This window comes from Triticum dicoccoides, chromosome 6A, assembly GCF_002162155.2.
Source record: "Triticum dicoccoides isolate Atlit2015 ecotype Zavitan chromosome 6A, WEW_v2.0, whole genome shotgun sequence".
NCBI classification, from domain to species: Eukaryota; Viridiplantae; Streptophyta; class Magnoliopsida; order Poales; family Poaceae; genus Triticum; species Triticum dicoccoides.
In genome coordinates this window covers 230,647,738-230,667,314 of record NC_041390.1, presented here as the reverse complement: position 1 = coordinate 230,667,314, position 19,577 = coordinate 230,647,738, and the positions used below count along the sequence as shown (strand labels likewise).

Here is a 19,577-nt window from a genome sequence, read left to right as displayed (position 1 = left end):
CGAATCCTTCTAGTCGGCCCGGTAGAAATCAAACAAGAACCATGTGTCAAGCACCCGGAAAAGAGAAACTCCTGAGGCTTCTCGGCCGATCGTCTGCGGCGCCTCACCAGCTTCGGGGACTACTGTCGGAGTAATGGGCCACGGGTAGGCTAACCCGAGCCCCGGAACCTTTCAAGACATCGGGACAGGCTGCACCCCTCAAGACCCCAGGACGAAGAGCCGCCTTCTGAGAAGTCGGCGGCAAGGCGACCGACTGCCCACTCACGGCTGAGTCCCGGGGGCGACTTCAGGATAAGCCGACTCTTGACTGGCGACTTCCAGAGAAGCCGGCCTTGGGGAGTCGGCCCACGACTCCAGCAAAACCCCATGTCCTCATCAAGAGGGACAGGACAGGGGAGTGGCTACAGTGAAGACTACTCCCACCCCTTTCCAAAGGCAAGCATGGTCACAACACGCCGTACCCGCGGAGATCTCCGTGCGGCGTGGCACTGTCGCCATGTTGGCCCTGACATCAGCACCGGTGGACCGAATCCTGCGCCCACGACGGCTTGTCTGTACGACCTTTGGGCGGTGGGTCCTACCGACCAGCGGGATCCCAGAAGATGGCAAGTGCGCCACAAGTCGGACCCATCGGGAGTCGGCCCTCGAGAGTCGGCCAGCTCCTCTCCCGGGGCCCACGCGCCATTAACCAGATGTGACGGAGAGTGGCAATAGTGATCGCCCGCCAGGCGGCGGGGCTGTTGCCACGACTCCATGATGAAGCCCGCGTCATTAGAAGCACGGCTACAGTAATCAGCAGCCGACAAGACCCGCCCGCGGCGGACGCGGCCTGTCGGCTCCGTACCTAGCCAGTCGGCGGCACTACAAGTAATCTGTTAATACGTGACGGTTTCAGTCTGTCTTGGACTTGCGCAAGTCCGTCATCGAGAGGCATACGTGACGGATTTGAATTCCGTCATGTATATCGCGTCATAATTTAACCATAGCACACTCCATGACGGATCATGGAAAACCGTCACGGACCATGACGGTTTTTAACAGTCATCGATGGCAGTTAACTGGCATTCTCATAACGGCGTTAGCTTGTCTAGCACGTCATCATCTGACATGGATCTAACCTGGCAGCCCATGTTGTAATCAGCCCATCTAAAATTTTGGCCCACTAAATTTCAACTCCCCAAGAGTGGTGGCCCATATAGTAATCAAGCCAATTTGAATTTAGGCCCATTAATTTCAAGGAAGGCCCACTAATTTCTCAGTCCAGGACATTAGCTCATCACGCATATCTCTTGTCCATGGAAATTTTAAGCCCATAATAATTTAACAGAAAATATATGTTCAAGTCCTTAAAACAAAAAATTACATAAACACACCCAAAAATACACCTGTACAGGAGCAAAAAAAAGAACCCAAAAAAGATTAATTCTACAAGCATGTCTCGGAGAACACTATGCTACTCTACAACTAGCACCACACCCATCAAGCAAAGCACAATGCTCGTTGGACAACCAGGGGACCCCGCATTCCTGGCCGTGGATCCGCTCGCCATGTCTTTGTTGTTGAAAATGCTCCCATAAACCAATAGTTGCCACATGATGAAAAATATGTCACACTATAAAATATTATAGTCAGTAGGTTAAAATAGAAGTAGAAACTGGAAGCAGCTTACTACACATTATCAAGTTCTATATTTTTTCTCTGCCATGATGCAAAGTAGTGAAACAAAATCATTCATGTGAAAAGAAACAACTGATGGCAACAAAAAGGAATGATGAGCATACATAGATCAATAGTTGGTAGTAAACTCCACTGTGCTTATTTGACTAGAAGTCCTAAGCTATCACTACACTAAACTCGAATCATGCAATGAAAACCCCCTCATGTGCCGTGAAACATGAAGTATGTGAAACTAAGAAAAGTATAAAAAGTAAGTCCAGGGAGGCACTTCCGTACCCATTGCCGAAAATAAATAACACAAGCAATACTTTAATTCTGGTAACAAAGGCAAACATCAAAACGAAAAGGGAACAAAAAATTTCATCTTAATAAGATTATTATGCTATGGGAGAATAATAATATCACAGCTAGTCCTACCTTCCCACAACAGCAAAAAGGATAGTAGCTTCTCGGACAACAATCAATCATACCGTAATGTATCCACAGTTCCAATCTATGATAGAGAAAGCAGACTGCCATGGTGAAAATGTTCATTTCAACCATGAAAAGGGGTTACCATTGTTATGAAAATAATTGATAATTGATGTATCATATATGTAGTGTGGGATAGGATATTGAACAGAAGGGAGTTCAGTTACCATGTACAGAATTATTGATGTCCAACACAATCTGAATCCTAAATACTATTTTAGAATAGGGAACTTGTTGCTTTTGTATTAACAAGAAAACAACAAGAGCATAATTAAAGTCTACATCTGTTCAAGCAAAAATATAGTTACTTGACAGGAAATAAAAATCCAAGTAACAATAATAGCATATAGCAATATAAACAAAATAGACACTTACAGTTCTAAGATGTTGATGATAAAAGTACAGTTTTTTAGGTTTTCTCTCAAGTACTACATACACGCATCTATAAAACAAGTCCTTTCTAGCAAGATACACAGTTGAAGCTAAATTTATATCTAACAAGCTGGAACTGGCAAATTAACTCCCAAAATATCAATACGAAAGCAACATCAAGAACGGTGCATGTTAGAAAAAAGCTATACCATATTGTGTGGATCAGCATTAGCTTGCCCTAATTAAATTATGTGTAACAGTGCAAGAGAATCAGATCCACAAAACCATGAGCAACTAATCAAGCTCACATATTCATCTCAGCAACTGAATCCGCCTCTAAACTGAACCAAAACATGATCTGTATTCAGATTGCAAATATCATCTAGATTTGGGGTAAAGTGGGGAGAGGCTCACCACGCTAGTAGGTAAGGAGGACGCAGCCATCAGTGAGCTCGTGCAGGCGATGTAGGACAGGATGCAGGGGCCAAGTGGGTGCTTGACTTGCTTCTACACCTCTTCCGGCAAAGAGAGCTCGTTGGGAACGGCTGCATCGAGGAGGGCGTCTTGTACGCCGCTGGATGGGTGGACAAGGCAGTAGGCATTAGTGGCATAGAAATCAACCCTAATAAATAGTTGAAATTTGACAGCACAAGTAGCCTGACCAGAATATGATTCTAAGAGAGAAAAACGCTGTCCAAGAAAAAGAGAAACAGAAATCGCATGCGAGAAAGCAGCAGGACCATTCATTCAGGGAACAGAAGAGGTAGCAAAAGCAGCAGGTAATCCTTATAACTAGAGGCTAAGCATCCATCGTTGGCTCCAGTCAGCTACTTCATAGTAACTAACACCGGCGAATAAAAAGTAGCACAATTAACTTGTCATATAATCTAAACATTTAAAGTTCAAGTCCAGATTTGATGTTATATAGCAAAAGAGGAGCTGCAATGACAAATGTCCATAATACAAAATGGTAATCCTTCCAACAGGAAGTATATTCCAAGGTATTGATGTTATGTAGGCGAACAAAAAATTGAAGTGCTAATTCTTTGAACAAGAAGTATATGTCGAGGACCTTACTACAAAGCCGAAACCAGCATGATAGCAGAGGTAAATAATTACAGGGAACCACAAATTAGTGAGCTACAGGCCCCAGTAGTACCCATACACATGGATGTATTAGTATCGCAGAGAACATGTGCACACAAGAGATCAGATTATTTTTCTAGAAAAGTGCAAGATTGTAGTTATTGGAAGAAGTCGTTTCTACAGGAAAAATATACATGCTCGGCAGTACTGATGTTGTAGATATATTGAATCAATAATATAAAAGTTTCACTGTTGATGTTGTACGGACACAGATTAATGGCTGACTGGTGGCCCAGTAGTTAAGATACTGAATCGATACCATTAAAGTGTTAGTGCTGATGTTGTACAAATTAATAACAGATTCCACACATAAATGTATTAAAGGTTCAGAGCAATTCCACATTACTTCATCACACTCTTGCCAAACGAGACATCTTTCTGAACTTATCTACACCTGAGCTTCTGTACATAGGCTACACAATCAACTTGCCATGTAATATAAACATATAAAGTTCAAGTCAAATTTGATATTATGTAGCTATGTAGCTAAAGAGCAGCTGCAATAGCAAATGTTCAGGATATAAAATGATCCTTCCAACAGGCAGTATATTCCAAGGTACTGATGTTAGGTGGACACTAAAATTTTAAAATACTAATTCTTCGAACGAGAAGTATCATCATGATAGCAGAGGTAAACATTACAGCGGAAACACAAACTAGTGAGCTACAGGCCCAATGAACTACACATACACGTGAATGTATTACTATCTCACAGAGTACACTTGCATGCAAGAGATAATCTTTTTTCTTTTTATAAAAATGCAAGACTGTAGTTAATGGAAGGCAAGTCATTTACCCAATGCCAGCAAGTGTTGTGTTACAAAGATTTGAGATTTCTACATACAAAAATGCATGCTCGGCAGTGTGCACAGTGAAAACTGTATGCTGCTACTACATTTAACTATGCGCAGAACTCAACCCATAAATTATTACTTGAGCACTAATTGTTATTTTTATTTGAAAAATATTCTAATATGTTGAGCACAGTCACGCACCCACATCCAGTCATCCACACTAGCTAAGCAATATCAATAATATCAACAAATCCACACAGCAGAAGCACCAACACAAGAGATGACTGGTACTTGAGCAGCAAGCATGCAGCAGCAACCAATCCATAGAGAGGAAGAGGGAAGGAGCGAGCAGGGGAATAACAACCTGGGGGCGAGAAGCTCGCGGTGGAGTGGCTAGGCCGCGAGGTCAGGGAAGGAAATCACCCAACCTCCATCCGGCCATGGTATTGAGTGCCTCACCTACGACCAACCAAGTAGTAGGAAAACACATCAGCCATGGAGATCCATCCATCGATTTAGGGGTGGGATTGGGAACCGGAGAGGCGGTACCATCCGGGGTTAGCGCCATGGACCACGCGGAAAAGGAAGGGGAGGCCAATCTTGGCGCAGAACAACGCGAAGAAGGAGCCGACCTCTGGCGCTGCTTGGCGGATCCGGAAGCAGCGCCGCAAATCGGGAAGCGCCTCGGCCTGCTCGTTCTGGGGGCCGCCTAGTTTAAGGAGAGAAGGTGAGAGCGGGGGATGGGGGAGAGGTGGGGGCGGCGGCTGTTAGGGAGAGGGGCACCGAGGTTGCCGGTGGTGGCGGCGGACGAGGGAGAGGGAGATGGATAGTATTGAATTGGGGGACGGAGGATGGAGAAGAAGATGGGGAGCAGCGGTGGTGGAGCCACTCAACCACCGTTGGGCCATGTGCCTACCGTGTGATCTGAGGGAGTGGATGGTTGTGATACGCGATCCGCGATAATGGCGGATTGACCAATCAGGATTCAGCATACGCATCACACCGGATACATGCCACATCAGTATGAGTCATTGGTGACGGTCCGGCTTAGGTCCACATGGTCTGTCCATGACAGTTTCCATGACAGTCTTTCATTGTCCGTCATGATGGGGCATCATTTTAGTGGCCATTCGCATCCTGTTGATCCGTGACGATTTCTGTGACGACCCGGAGGGACCGGTGCTGTATTTGTGATGGTTTTCAAGAACGTCACCACAAATCCGTCATGGATTAACAGATTTCTTGTAGTGCGGGGCCCACCAGTCGGCGGAGAAGACGGAGGCCGGAGGCACTGACGGCTGGGCCCGCGCCCAGCCGGATTACCATTGTACCCCTGGGGGGTAGGCCTATATAAACCCCCCGGGCACCCATGCAAAGGGTTGGAATCCATTAGCTCTAGACCAGATCATATAGGAGGGAGAGAGCTAGCCTTGCCCTCTCCTGCCTCCAGAAACAGCTCAAGGAGCAACCGTGTAAACACTTTGCCATAGTGATCATGCGGAGACCCCGCAGAGCAGCAGTAGGGGTATTATCTCCCTAGAGAGCCCTGAAGCTGGGTAAGATTCGCCGGCGTGCATGTCTATGCCTCATCCCGTTTCCAGGCACCGGCGACGTTCTACTTGCCCCACCATGATAATCCATCCTTTGGCATATGTCGCACCCAACCCCCGACACACATGCCGCCTGCGGCGGCGGTGCGTGGACATCAAGGCCAGGCCCGGATCAGCAAAGGGCCTCGATGGCCACAGCAGGCTGCCGCGCCTTCTCTCTTCAGCTGCGTAGCATCGTTTGCCCAGGCAAGTTCAAGCCAGACCTGGCTCCTCGCTACAACGGCACCCCGACCCTGCGGAGTTCTTGCAGCTCTACGGACTGAGCATTGAGGCGGCCATCGGCGACGAAAAAGTCATGGCGAACTAGTTTCCCATGGATCTCAAGGATGGCGCTCGCTCGTGGCTCCTGAACCTGCCTCCAGGCTTGGTCTCCTCCTGGGATGAGATGCGCGACCACTTCGTCGCCAACTTCTAGGGCACTCACGACCGCCCTTCGGCCGCGAGTGACCTGCGCCGCATCAAGCGACAGCCGAGAGAGACCCTGCATAAGTACATCCAGCACTTCAACAGTGTGCGTCTCAAGATCCCCAAGGTGACAGATGAGGCCATCATCTCAGCGTTTTCCGACGGTGTCCGCGACATCAAGATGAAGGAGAAGCTCCCCATCCACGAGGAGCTGTGCACGACTCTGTAGCTGTTCAACATAGCGACCAAGTGCGCGAGGGATGAGGAGGGGCGTCTCTCCCTCCTCGAGATCCCTGTTGCCGATCTAGGGGAGAAGAAGGTCAATGTCAAGGACGTGAAGCGCAAGGGAGTGGCCTTACTCGTGGCAGAGCCGGATACAAAGCATGGCCGGGACCTCCCCGAGTCATCCAAGGGCGGCCGTCCGTTCTGCGCCTTCCATAACGTGCGCAGCCACAACACCAATGATTGTTAAGAGCTCAGGGCCATTCGACATGGACGCTTAGGTCGACGCCCCGAGTGCAATGACTGGGGCTACGGACGAGGAGGAGGACAAGGCGGAGGACGCTGGGACGACCACGGCCCCCGTCAGGAGTGGCGCGACCAGCCTCGTGAGGATCGCTGGCAGGACCAGCCTCATGAGGGCGCCTAGAGGGACCAGCCTCGTGAGGACCATCTTCAGGGTAATCCTGGTCTCCCTCCGCTGCCACCACCACCAAGGAGGAACGACGACCACCATCAAGAAGAGGGGGCTGGGGGCTTCCAGGAGCCATGCGCCATTGCTTGCGTCATGGGTGGTGCTCAGGCCCCGGCTTCCCATAGCATCTTCAAGCAGTTCTCTTGCGAGGTGAATGCAGCCCTCCCCAAGCTCGAGGCCATGCGCCCGCTCAGATGATCCAAGTACGCCATCACCTTCAGCTCGGCGGACCAGCTCAAATGCGCGGCGACCACTGGTGTCCTCCCAATGCTCTGCTCACCCGTCATCAGCAATGTCCAAGTCACCAAGACCCTCATCGACGGCGGCTCGGGGCTTAGTGTCTTGTCCGTCGAGGCGTTCTTTCGACGGCCTTCAAGTGCCCTATGATCAGTTGCAGCCTACTAAGCTATTTTCAGGAGTGACCGACGGCTCCACCACCCCGATGGGGCAAGTTCGTCTCCCTGTCACCTTTGGTCAGCGCGACAACTACCACACCGAGCTCGTCGACTTCGACGTCGTCCACATCCGTATGCCGTACAATGCCATCCTTGGGTACCCAGCATTAGCCAAATTCATGGCAGTGAACCACCATGGCTACAACGTCCTCAAGATGCCGGGAAGTGGCGGAATCATCACAGTCTCCTGCGAAGAAAGAGATGCGGTGTGCTCCCTCGAGCGTGCCTTCCAAGCCGCAGCAGTCGAAGACCCTGACAGCGAGGGCACGCAGTACCCTCCTGAGGCCATCCCTAAGAAGAAGAAGTAGCTACTCTGCACAGGGCCTTAGGGGAGCGGCGCCTCCAACGGTGCCACCTCAGGATCGGCGCCCGCACCTGGGGCGCCTCCCTCCCTCGCATAGGAAGGCGCGCCCGGCACCCTCCTCGGGCAGGGCTTGGGGGCTCTCTTCTGGAGGGCCTTAGACCTGGCCAACATCACGAGGGAGGCGCTCGGGCACCACGTGGACGCGTGCTTCGTGGTACGTTTCCCTCAGAAGGGCACCGGGCGAGGAGTGCCCGCGCTCAGGAGTTCATCATCAAGGCCACCCAGGAACTTCAAGAAGCAAGGGTGATACGCGGCGACCGCCGCCCACCTGGTGTAGCTCCCCACCCGGGCGAGGGTGGCGAGCTGCGCATCTGCATCAACATCCCAGGGTTCAACATGGCCGCATCTCAGGAGCGCTTCTGGCCTTCACGTGCTGGCCGATATGAGGGTCCACCTCACAGCTACGTTCGCATGCCGTTCGGCCTATCGAGCGTGGTAGCCGCCTTCCAGTGCAATCTACGAAACATCCTGAAGACCCAGGAGGCCAGGCATCACGCGGTCCTGGCAGAGATGGAGACGGTCCTTAGGGAGCCACTTGAGCCCCCAGAGCCTCCCGAGGCTCAGGGTCTCGACGGCTCGTGAGGAGCGACTTCTTCAGCACGCGCCTTCAGCTACCCCAACGCTCCTTCAACAACAAAACTAGGTGACATTTTCCAAGTTCATTCAGCTAGGAGCGCCCCCCCCCCCCGGGCTGCATCCACTCCCAGGTCGCGTGGGCCTGTCCCTGTGGCATGTATCCTTTTTACGCCTTTAAGCTTACTTTACTGGGGGCGCCCCTCGGGCTACATCATCCCCAGGCCGCTTGGGTCCGTCCTAGTGGCATATATCATTCTCGCATGCATAAGTTATTTCTATTCATCACCTGCTTGATTGCCACCCACCGCGGGAGCCATTCACGCTGGCACGACGCTTGTGCTCGGGTCCGTCCCTACAACGCTGACAAATCTGAGTGGTCGAGCTATGGCTTGCGGCACGCCCGCGCACGTCACCTCACAAGGCCCTCAGTGCCTTCACCTTCTTGCGGAGCGACAAGTGGCAGTTCGGCAAACATAGTGGCAATTTGTGTCCCTCCTCATGCTAACCTGCAGGAACCTCTTGAGGACAATAGGGGACGGCACCGTAGGCTCCCCCTTCTCCCACGCAATTCGCTTGCACGTAAGAAGGGGGCTCCTGAGCATCGCACCTCAGGAGCTCTAACTGGCTCTCCAGCCCTCACCCATGGCCTTGACCATGGCAACGCGACCTGGCACACCATTGGCGGCCGAGCTCGCTTGAGGGCTGGGACCTGAGGACGCAGAGAACATAGAAGAGCGTGGAGAAGAGGGGGAGGCTCGCATGGGCCTAACCGGGCTGCACTACGGCCGTCGGCTCAAGAGTCTGGCGCAACACAAGGAAACAACTCCGGACTAGAAAGATAAGTTTCGCACCCGGGTCGGTCAAGCGCTATGGCATATGATTCCCACCTCTCGTAGCCCTGCTGCGGCGGCGTCGCCTCCCTTTCCCGCCTTTAGGCAGCTGCTTGAGCGCTAAAGGGGACCTCTTGAGCATCGCGTCTCATGAGCTCTTACTGGATCTCGGGTCGCTCACCTCCTAGCCTTGACCATGACATCATGATCTGGCATACAAGGGACGACTGCAGCCTGCCTGGGGACCAGGACCTATCGGCGTAGAGCACCAAGATGCCGCGGGGTTGGAAAGGGGAGACCGAGCCGAAGTAGGACATGCATTCACAAATTTTCATAATAAAGACAATATCAACAAAAGACATTACAAACCCTTTACATGCCCCCACGGAGTCCGTCTTGATTCCTCGTAGGGAACAAAAGAAGGGAGCTTTTAGGGGACCTATCTACATGCGCCTGCACGGCCGATGCCATCATCAACAGTGGGCCACGGGAGGCCGACGCTAAGCCCATCCAGATCAGTGACGGCGGCAGCCGGACGCTGCGGCCTTGCTCCGGGCGCAGCGAGAGCTCGGGGGCACGTAGTTGTCGTCGCTTTTCTCCGGAGTCTCGTCGAGCTCGGGAGAATTGCTGGACCACCAGGAGTCACCGCTGCTGCTGGAGGAATTGTTAGCGAAGCCAGCCGCAGGCTCGGCGTTGGCCGCCGTGCCGTCCTGACGACCCCCTTCAGGGTAGCACTCCAAGCGGCGGCCTTCCTCGTCCAAGACCTTGTAGAACATCGTGGAGGCGCTGTCATACTCAAAGTGGATGGTGAGGGCGCCTTCCGCACGATAGACTCGAGCAACCTCGCCCCAGCCACAGGTCATGCAGAACTTCCCTGGGGAGATGGCTTCTCTCGGCGTCCTGGGAACGGGGGTCCCCAAACTTGCCTGCCTGCGGCCCATGGCATGGCTCCACCAGCTGCCCTGTACGTCCCATCTTCACCAGCAAAAACTCAAGACCCTCGTGAGGGGCCAAGCCTCACGAGGCGGACGATGCAAGACCTCCTTGGGGGCGGCCTCACCAGGCTGGCTCGCGAGGGGCGGAGAGATCAAGGCAAGGGGCACCTTGCGTGGTTCCTGTGACGCAAGCCATGACAACCAAGGCCAAGCAGGCACCAGGCGGGCGCCAGCGCACGCAGTGTCCTCGTTTCCTCTTTGGTGCTAAAGAGGCAGGCGCAGGCACGGAGTCTCGAGGCATCAAGCAAAGGTTTCCATATTGGTGCAACGAGACCAAGACCAACAAGACGGCTGGACGGAGGTCACTTTGGAGCCCAAGACGGCGTCATCACCAGAGCCTTTGGCAGGTGAAGACCATCTTTTATTAGGATAGCCTTTATTAGTTGTCCCCCTTCAAACTGGCTGTTGTGGGATCCCTTCCCGCCTAATATTTGGGAAGAGGACCCGGGCCTCTATAAATAGGGTTAGCCACCACCTTAGAAGGGGGAGAAGAATTCTCGACCGCATCAAAATCGCCAAGCACAAGAGCACCTCTCCTCAGGAGGCTATTCTTCCCTTGTAAGTATTCATCCCAAGCCCAAGAGGCAATCCACCACACCACACTAGAGTAGGGTATTACATCACATCGGTGGCCCGAACCAGTATAAATCCTGTGTCCCTTTGTTCTGCGAGTTCGATGCACTAAGCCTTGGATTGCGGTGAGGGCATGAGCTAGAGGGAGGAGAGATCTTCATGCACACCCCAGTGTTCGAACCTCAAGGGTTTTGCCGGAACCCGAAATCCGACATTTGGCGTGCCGAAGCTCCGCCTCTCTGCTTGCTTCGTCCAACTTCATGGAGGACGCCACCCCTTCGGCTAGGCCGGCGTGCGCCTGTGGATGCCTCGCGGGCGTCCGGGACTTCACCCACACCTTGCGGCAGGTGCAGTGGCCACATGCGTTCAAGCCAGAGATGCCGCCCCGCTATGATGGGATGGCAGATCCGGCGGCCTTCCTGCAGGCGTATGAGAAGGCCGTCCTCGAAGCCGGAGGCGACGACCAGGTCATGGCCAACTGGTTCCCGCTGGCCCTGGCCGGCGCGCCACACGCCTGGCTGCTCAGCCTGCCAGTATCTTTGGTGACATCTTGGGAGGAGTTGTGCGGTCTCTTCATTGCGCGCTTCGCGGCACCGACGCCCCTTGCCGTCGCGGCCCTCCTCGGTGGCTCGCAAGCACCACCCTCGAACCGTCACACCAAGCCGTTCTTCCCCCAGATTGGCGCCGCCTCCGCGCGGCAGGGAGCTCCCCCAGGTTGGGCGGCACCCAAGGCCTACCTTACCTTCGACACGGGAGATCACCCTGCCTCCACCGTGGACTCGGGCGTGCTCCCTGTGCTGTGCACGCCCACCATCTGCAGTGTAGCTGTCACCAAGACCCTCATCGACGGCGACGCCTGTCTCAATGTGCTCTCTATGGAGGCTTTCAGCCTTCTTCATGTACCACTCCAACGACTCCGACCCAGCAAGCCCTTCCTCGGGGTCGCGGCGGCTCCACCAGCCCCTTGGGGCAGATCGGCCTTCCTGTGACCTTCGGCACCCGCGACAACTACCGCACCGAACTGATCGACTTCGACATCGCCCGCATCGGCCTTCCCTATATTGCTATCCTCGGATACCCGGCTCTGGCTTAGTTCATGGCGGCGACCCATCCGGCATACAACCTCATGAAGATGCCCGGGAGCAAGGACGTCCTCACCGTAGTTGGAGATACCAAGGAGGTTCTAGCAGCGCTCAAGTGCGCCCTCAAAACCGCCGCGGTGGCACAACTGGCCAACAAGGCCACCCCAGGGGCTAAGGAGGCTGCACCAGCAAAGAAGAAGCAGATGTTCACTCAAGATCGGGCTGAAACCAAGCAGGTGCCAGTCGAGGAAGGTGGGTCCTTAGGAACCACCTTCACTATAAATGCCAACCTCGACCCAAATCAAGAGGAGGCATTGGTGAGGTTCCTGCGTGCGAACAAGGACGTATTTGCCTGGGAACCCAAGCAACTAGTGGGGGTCCCAAGAGGGGTGATCGAGCATCACTTGAGGGTGTGCCCCAATGTGCGCCCCGTGAAACAGAAGGCGTGACGACAGTCCACGGAGAAGCAGTCCTTCATCGTCCAGGAAATCCGCAAGCTGGAGGCGGTAGGTGTCATTCGCGAGGTTCGGTACCCCGAGTAGCTGGCGAACCCCGTCGTCATGCCGAAGAAAGGCGGGAAGGAGCGCATGTGTGTTGACTTCACCAACCTTAACAAGGCTTGTCCCCAAGACCCGTTCCCGCTCCCGCGCATCGATCAGATTGTCGACTCCACCGCCGAATGCGACCTGCTGTGCTTCCTGGACGCGTTCTCATGTTATCACCACATCAAGATGGCAGTAGAAGATGTGGAGAAGACGGCCTTCTTGACTCCGTGTGGGGTATACTGCTACACCTGCATGCCGCTCGGGCTGCACAACCCAGGAGAGACCTTCCAACGGCTGATGCACATCACCCTGGGTCAGCAGCTCGGGAGGAACACTGAAGCCTACGTCGACGAAATTGTGGTAAAATCTCGGGAGGTAATAACTTTGATTCAGGACCTGGAGGAGACCTTCGCGAGCCTGCGCCAGGTGGACTTTCGGCTCAACCCGGAGAAGTGCATGTTTGGTGTCCCTTCCGGCAAGCTGCTAGGCTTCCTCGTGTCCCACAGGGGGATCGAGGCCAACTCGGAGAAGGTCAAGGCAATAGAAGACATGAGTCCACCACAAACTCTTAAGGAGATGTAGAAGCTTGCAGGCTGCGTGACCTCGCTGGGGCGCTTCATCCCCAAGCGGGGAGAGTGCGCCCTACCATTCTTCAATCTGATGAAGAAGAAGGGCCTGTTCGAGTGGACCCCAGAAGCTGACCAAGTGTTTCAAGACCTCAAGAGATACCTGACCAGCCCTCCGGTGATGGTGGGACTTCGCCCTCTCGAGCCCCTGGTGCTTTACCTTGCTGCCACTCCCTACTCCGCCAGTGCGGCTCTAGTGGCAGTCCGGGAGGAGCGCCAGGCCAGGGGGCTACCGTGCCACGCCACGCCACTAGCCAAGGCAATGCAGGACCCGGAAGGCACCGCAAGGGCTGAAGCAATGTCAACGGGTGACCAGGTCCCGCAAGGTGGCGTTCGTGAGCCAGCAGAGGCCCTAGCAGGCGAACAGGCCCTCGAGGTCCCGTCATCTCAGGAGACGCCCCAACTTCTGGCAGGCACAAACTCCGTAGACGTTCCTGCCCTCATCGAGCACCCGGTGTATTTCGTCAGCACAGTACTGCGGGATGCAAGGGCACGGTACCCCATGCCTCGGAAGCTCTTGCTGGCGCTTCTGGTTGCCTCACACAAGCTGCGGCACTACTTCCAAGGTCACCCAATTAAGGTCATCTCGGACGACCTGCTGGAGAGGGTACTCAGGAGCCCCAATGCTGCTGGAAGAGTCGCCAAATGGAACATCGAGCTACAAGCATTCCAGCTAGAGTTCAGCACAACTAGGGTCATCAAGGGGGGGGGGGCTCGCCGACTTCGTGGCAGAGTGGACCGACGCCCCGGGATTTGAAGCAGGCGAGGACCGGTCCCTCTCGCCAGGAAGTGAAGCACCAGATGGCTGGGTCATGTATTTCGATGGCGCGTTCGCACGCCAGGGCACAGGGGCTAGAGTAGTGCGTATGTCGCCTACTCAGGACAATCTCTACTACGCCGTGCAGCACTGCTTCCAGCAGGGCGAGAATGTCTCCAACAACATCACGGAGTACGAAGGCCTCATTGCCGGCCTCAAGGCCGTAGTGGCCCTGGGGGTGAAGCGCCTCACCATCAAGGGTGACTCGCAGCTCCTCGATAACTTCTCCAACAAGGTATACGAGCCGAAGGACAAGCACATGGAGGCATACCTCGCAGAGGTACGCAAAATGGAAAAGCATTCCTTGGGTCTAGAGCTGCAGCACGTGCCCCATGGCACCAACAAGGAGGCAGATGACATCGCCAGAAGGGCATCCAAGCGACAACACCAGGAGCCTGGCATCTTCAAGGAGCGGCTCTTCAAGCCATCAGTAGCTCCTCCACTTTCGGGGCCGGCACTGCCTCAGGAGGAGCTGCCCCAACCCCACCTGTCTCGGGAGCCCCAGCCTACGAACCGACCTCAGGAGCGCGCCTCCTCCTGGAACTCGAGCCTCAGGAGGGGGGGGAGGACGGAGTTCAAGGAGTACTTGACGCACGGGACGCTGCCGGAGAAGGAGGAGGACCCGGAGCGCGTGGCCCGACAGGCTACGACATACTGCATCTAGGATGATGAGTTATACAGGAAGCGGCCAAATGATGTTTCCTTATGATTCATCTCCAGGGAATAGGGGAACGAGCTGCTGGCTGACATACACAGCAGAGACTGCGGCCACTACTTGTCATCACAAACCCTCGTCGGCAAGGCGTTCTGCAGCGGGTTCTACGGGCCTACGGCTCTCAACGATGCAACCGAACTGGTGAAGTCCTGCGAGGCCTACCAATTCCATGCCAAGCAGATCCATCAGCCAGCTTAGGGCCTCCAGACCATCCTGCTCTCGTGACCATTCACAGTCTAGGGGCTGGATATCTTAGGCCTGTTCCCTCGAGCGCCTGGGGGCTACCGCTACCTCTACGTCGCCATCAACAAGTTCACCAAATGAGCGGAGGTAGAAGCCATCCATACCATCCTGGCCGGATCCGCGGTCAAGTTCATCAAGGGTCTCGTAAGCCGGTTTGGGGTCCCTGATCACATCATCACCGACAACGGCTCACAGTTTACTAGCAATATTTTCAAGGCATACTGTGCTAACCTTGGAACGCAGATCTACTATGCTTCAGTGGCACACCCCAGGAGCAATGGCCAAGCCGAGCGTGCCAACGCAGAGGTCCTCAGAGGCCTCAAGACCAGGACCTTCAAGAAGAAGCTCGAGGCCTGCGGCAAGGGCTGGCACAATGAGCTCCAGTCGGTGTCGTGGTCCATCCGCACCACCGCCACCAAGCCAACAGGCGAAACCCCGTTCTTCCTCGTCTATGGAGCAGAAGCGGTTCTCCCTCACGAGGTCAAGCATCGCTCTGTGCGGGTCCTGGCATTCGATGAGACGCAGCAGGACGCCATGCGGGGGATGGACCTTGTGCTGGGGAGGAACGCCGCCGTGAAGCCTCGCTTCGAGCAGCAAGGTACCAGCTGGCGCTGTGACGGTACCACTATCGCAGCGTCCACTCCAGGACGCTCGAGGTGGGTGATCTCGTCCTGAGGTGGGTGCTCTCCACGGAAGGGCTGCACAAGCTCTCGCCCATGTGGGAGGGCCCGTTTAGGATTGCCCGTGTCTCCAGGCCTGGCGCCGCGCATCTGGAGACACAGGACGGGATCCCCATCCATAATGCCTGGAACATCAAGCACCTCCGGAAGTTCTACCCATGAAGCAAGGCCCAGTGCCTGTGAAGCCAGGCCCCGTGCCTATGAAGGTCTCCCCTCGTGACACTCTCACGTAATAATGAGTGGGGCTGTACACGCCCCGGAGTCTCAAGAGTGCCGCCCTCGGGCCTCGGGGGCTCCCTCCCACATCTTTGTGGCAACACTTAGCTCCGCGCTAGTGAGAAGACTAGACTAGGTGCCGGACGTGGCTTTTCATTTGTTTCCGTAGTTGGCTTGCCCCTTTTTCTTAATGGAAGTATGCATTCTGGTTTTTCTTGTCCTCTTGGTTCGATCGCCTTTTCCTTTATTCTTCCTTGGATCTTCATTTTGGTCCGTGCTCTCCCTCGCATGCCTCGCGAGGGGGCTGGACACATGCTCTCGTGAGCGTTTTTTCTATTCTTCATGAGGCACCCTTGCCCGAGCCCACAAACTGGCGCGCCTCTTGTCGGTGTCAAAACCGGCGGATCTTGGGTAGGGGGTCCTGAATTGTGCGTCTAGGATCGATGGTAACAGGAGACGGGGGACACAATGTTTTATCCAGGTTTGGTCCCTCTCTATGGAGGTAATACCATACGTCCTTCTTGATTGATCTTGATGAATATGAGTATTACAAGAGTTGATCTACTAGGAGATCATAATGACTAAACCCTAAAAGTCTAGTCTAGCTATGATTATTCAGGATTCGACCTATCTACGAATCTAGCCCACCGGTTTATATATACACGGGAGGGATCTAGGGTTACACAAGGTCGGTTACAGAGAAATGAATCTTCATAGTTGGTCGCCAAGCTTGCCTTCCACGCCAAGGAGAGTCCCATACGGACACAGGTGCAGTCTTTGGTCTTCGTATCTTCATAGCCGATCAGTCCGGCCCATGGCTAACAGGCCGGACGCCCAAGGACCCGTTAGCCCAGGACTCCCTCAGTAGCCCCTGAACCTGGCTTCAATGACGAGGTGTCCGGTGTGCAGATTGTCTTCCGCATTGCAAGGCGGGTTCCCCTTTCCGAATACTTCAGGATAGTCTTCGGATGAAACGACAATGTCCGGATCAACACAAGTACCACCGCCGTGGAGTACAGTATTTTATGAGTCTAATATGTTGATAATTTTTGTGACATCATGCTTGCCCGGTTATTTATTTCGAACCGTTTCCTATCCCGCCGTTCCACGTTTTTGAGGCATCGTTGCTATTGGCACGTCCTGTCGAAGCAGAGATAGTGTCCCCTTATTGCGGGATTCTCATTAATATGAGCGTGGGTAACCCAACCATTATGTTGGAAAGATTCCTTAGGAATAGGCAAGTCTTGAGGCTCAGGAGGAGGCATTCAATACCCGGTGCCTTTATAAAGGAACCAAGGGCCATCTTTTTACGCCAGACCTCTCCTCAGCCTTTCCAACCTCGAGTTCTAGCTCCCAAGGTTCGACTTCATTGCTCCAAGCTTTCCCATCATGTCATGACCCAGACCTCAAGGTCGATGGGTGGCTTCCTCCGTTACAGAGGAGGATATTGCAAATCTTCAGGCTGCCAGATACCTAACCACGGAGATACCCCACCGGCTTCCTGCTCAAGGATAGGTTATTCCGACCCCCAGATCTGGTGAGAGGGTTTTATTGATCTCCCACTTCCTTTGAGGGCTAGGGTACGCTCTGCACCCCTTCGCCCAGGGGCTAATGTTTTATTACGGACTAGATTTTCATGACCTAGCTCCAGATTCCTTCGTCCATGTCTCGGCGTTTATCATCACGTGCGAGGCTTTCCTCCGAATCCGCCCACACTTCGGGCTATGGCCCAAGACTATTAATGTGAAGCCTAAGTTAGTCGATGGGGAACAGGCAGAGTGTGGCGGTGCTGTAGTAAGCAAGCTTACGAACACTCATTGGCCAAAAGGCTCTATCACCGAAACTTCCAACCAATGGCAGCGAGAGTGGTTCTACGTCACGGAACCCCGTAGTACCAAGTGGATAGCTATACATGCGTTCCGTTCCGGCCCTCCATTACAACTGGCATCATGGATTAATAAGGGGCTGGACTGGGGATCAGTTGACGAAGTGTAGACTCTACAAAGCCGCATCTGAGCCCTCCTTGAAAAGGACATCGATCTTGTTGATGTGATTCAAGTAATGCTAGTCCGCCGAATTCTGCCATGCCAGCGTAGACCCCTCTGCCTATGGGAGTTTAATCTGGAAGGACAATGAACCCTCCAACACTTCTTCGGCATTACGCACAAAGGGATGTGGAAGTTGTTTTTCGGGAAACAAAAACATTGGCCGGACACCACAGAGGACGCCGGCCTTGACTACAACCATCCAGATACCCTGGTAAGCACTTGACTTCCGAACACTTTGTAGTTATGTATGCCGTAGTACATTACTGAGTAAACTATGTTCTTCCAGGGATGGGTGAAAAAGTATAACTAATTAAGTGTTCGGCCCCCCTTCCCGAAGGCTCTGCGGATCCCGTGTTAACAAGGATGCTGGCCCCGGCACCATACCAGGTGCCAGTGAAGGAGAGCAAAGCAGAGAGTAAGAGGACCAAAGATGGCCTCCATCCCGAAGGTATATCAGACATTGTGTCCGGTGGAATCAAGATTCCATCGTCCGAAGACAAAAATGAAGGGGAAGTCAACATCTCTTCCCCCCACGGGAAGAAAAGGGCCGCCTTCGAAGATCGGGAGGAAAAGGCTCCTAAGCGAGGCAAGATGCCTCTGACGGGTGGCCCGGGCTTGGAGGATGACATCATCGCGCAGTCGCACGACGAGGACAAGCCTCTGGCCAAATCGTATGTGAACAACGGCGTTTTAAACATGTCCTGTTCATTTGTTGTAACGTCTAGAATATAGGTTTTCTGCAGCTCGGCACACAATCTTCTTCAACAGTCTTCATCCTCAGGGGACCTTCTCTCGGAGATGATGGAAAGCGAGACGCCTCCACCGGTCTCCTCACCCAACAGGGCGGACGACCTTGAGGTATCGTCGCAGAGGGTCTCCCTGATCAACAAGTGGTGCAAGGGATGAAGACACTATCCGAAGGTGATACTTCGGAGGCCCAGGGTCTGGGGACCAATAATGGAGGTCCCGAGCAGTACGGTCTACAGTAGGATACGAATAAACGTATTTCTTCAAAGGGAGGCCATACTCCTTCAGCAGCTCCCGGGGACCCAGAGGCGCCGAATACATTGACGAACATGCTGCGGCAGGCATCCGTCTCAGAGGAGCATCGTACCTTGATGGGCACAGTGGTTGAAAAGGTCCTGTCGGCAAAAAGTGGATTGAATGAGGCCTTCGTGAGCCTGCTAAGAGGCTTCGAGGTTCGTACTTTAATATGTTCGATTGTGTTTTATTCACAAAATACACCTGTGTATCGATAGTAGCCCCTGAAACTCTGATTGGCTTCCCGAGGGAGGCGATCAGAGGATCAAAAGATATGCCCAGGAAATAATCTGATCAATTGGAACACAGGCTGTGACCTCCCCGGTAACTGTCCGGACTACAAAAGTTGCTGATTTGCAACATAAGATTGATGAGGCGGATAAGGATATCACGCTTATCAACAGGCGACTTGACAAGGCGCAAGGTATGTTTTCTTGGGGCAGCCATACTATGCACGTGTTTACAATATAAGCATGATGCAGAGAATTGTGCAATAAGATATCCATATCTGCAGATGGTGCTCTGCAGTCGAGGTCCTTCGGCTGAGCTAGCTCGGGCCAAGGAGCAGGCCCGGATTAGTAATGCGGCAGCCGAAAAGGCAT

At 53.6% G+C, this 19,577-nt stretch overlaps 1 long non-coding RNA gene across 1 annotated transcript; it reads right to left on the bottom strand.

The window, feature by feature from the left end:
- Window positions 1-1,316: 1,316 nt before the first annotated feature.
- LOC119316696 lies at window positions 1,317-5,336 on the bottom strand. Its single transcript, XR_005153190.1, has 4 exons — window positions 5,010-5,336; window positions 4,825-4,919; window positions 2,935-3,094; window positions 1,317-1,612 (listed from the first exon to the last, which is right to left on the bottom strand). It is a non-coding gene; the product is annotated as an uncharacterized LOC119316696 (long non-coding RNA).
- Between the last annotated feature and the right edge of the window lie 14,241 nt (window positions 5,337-19,577).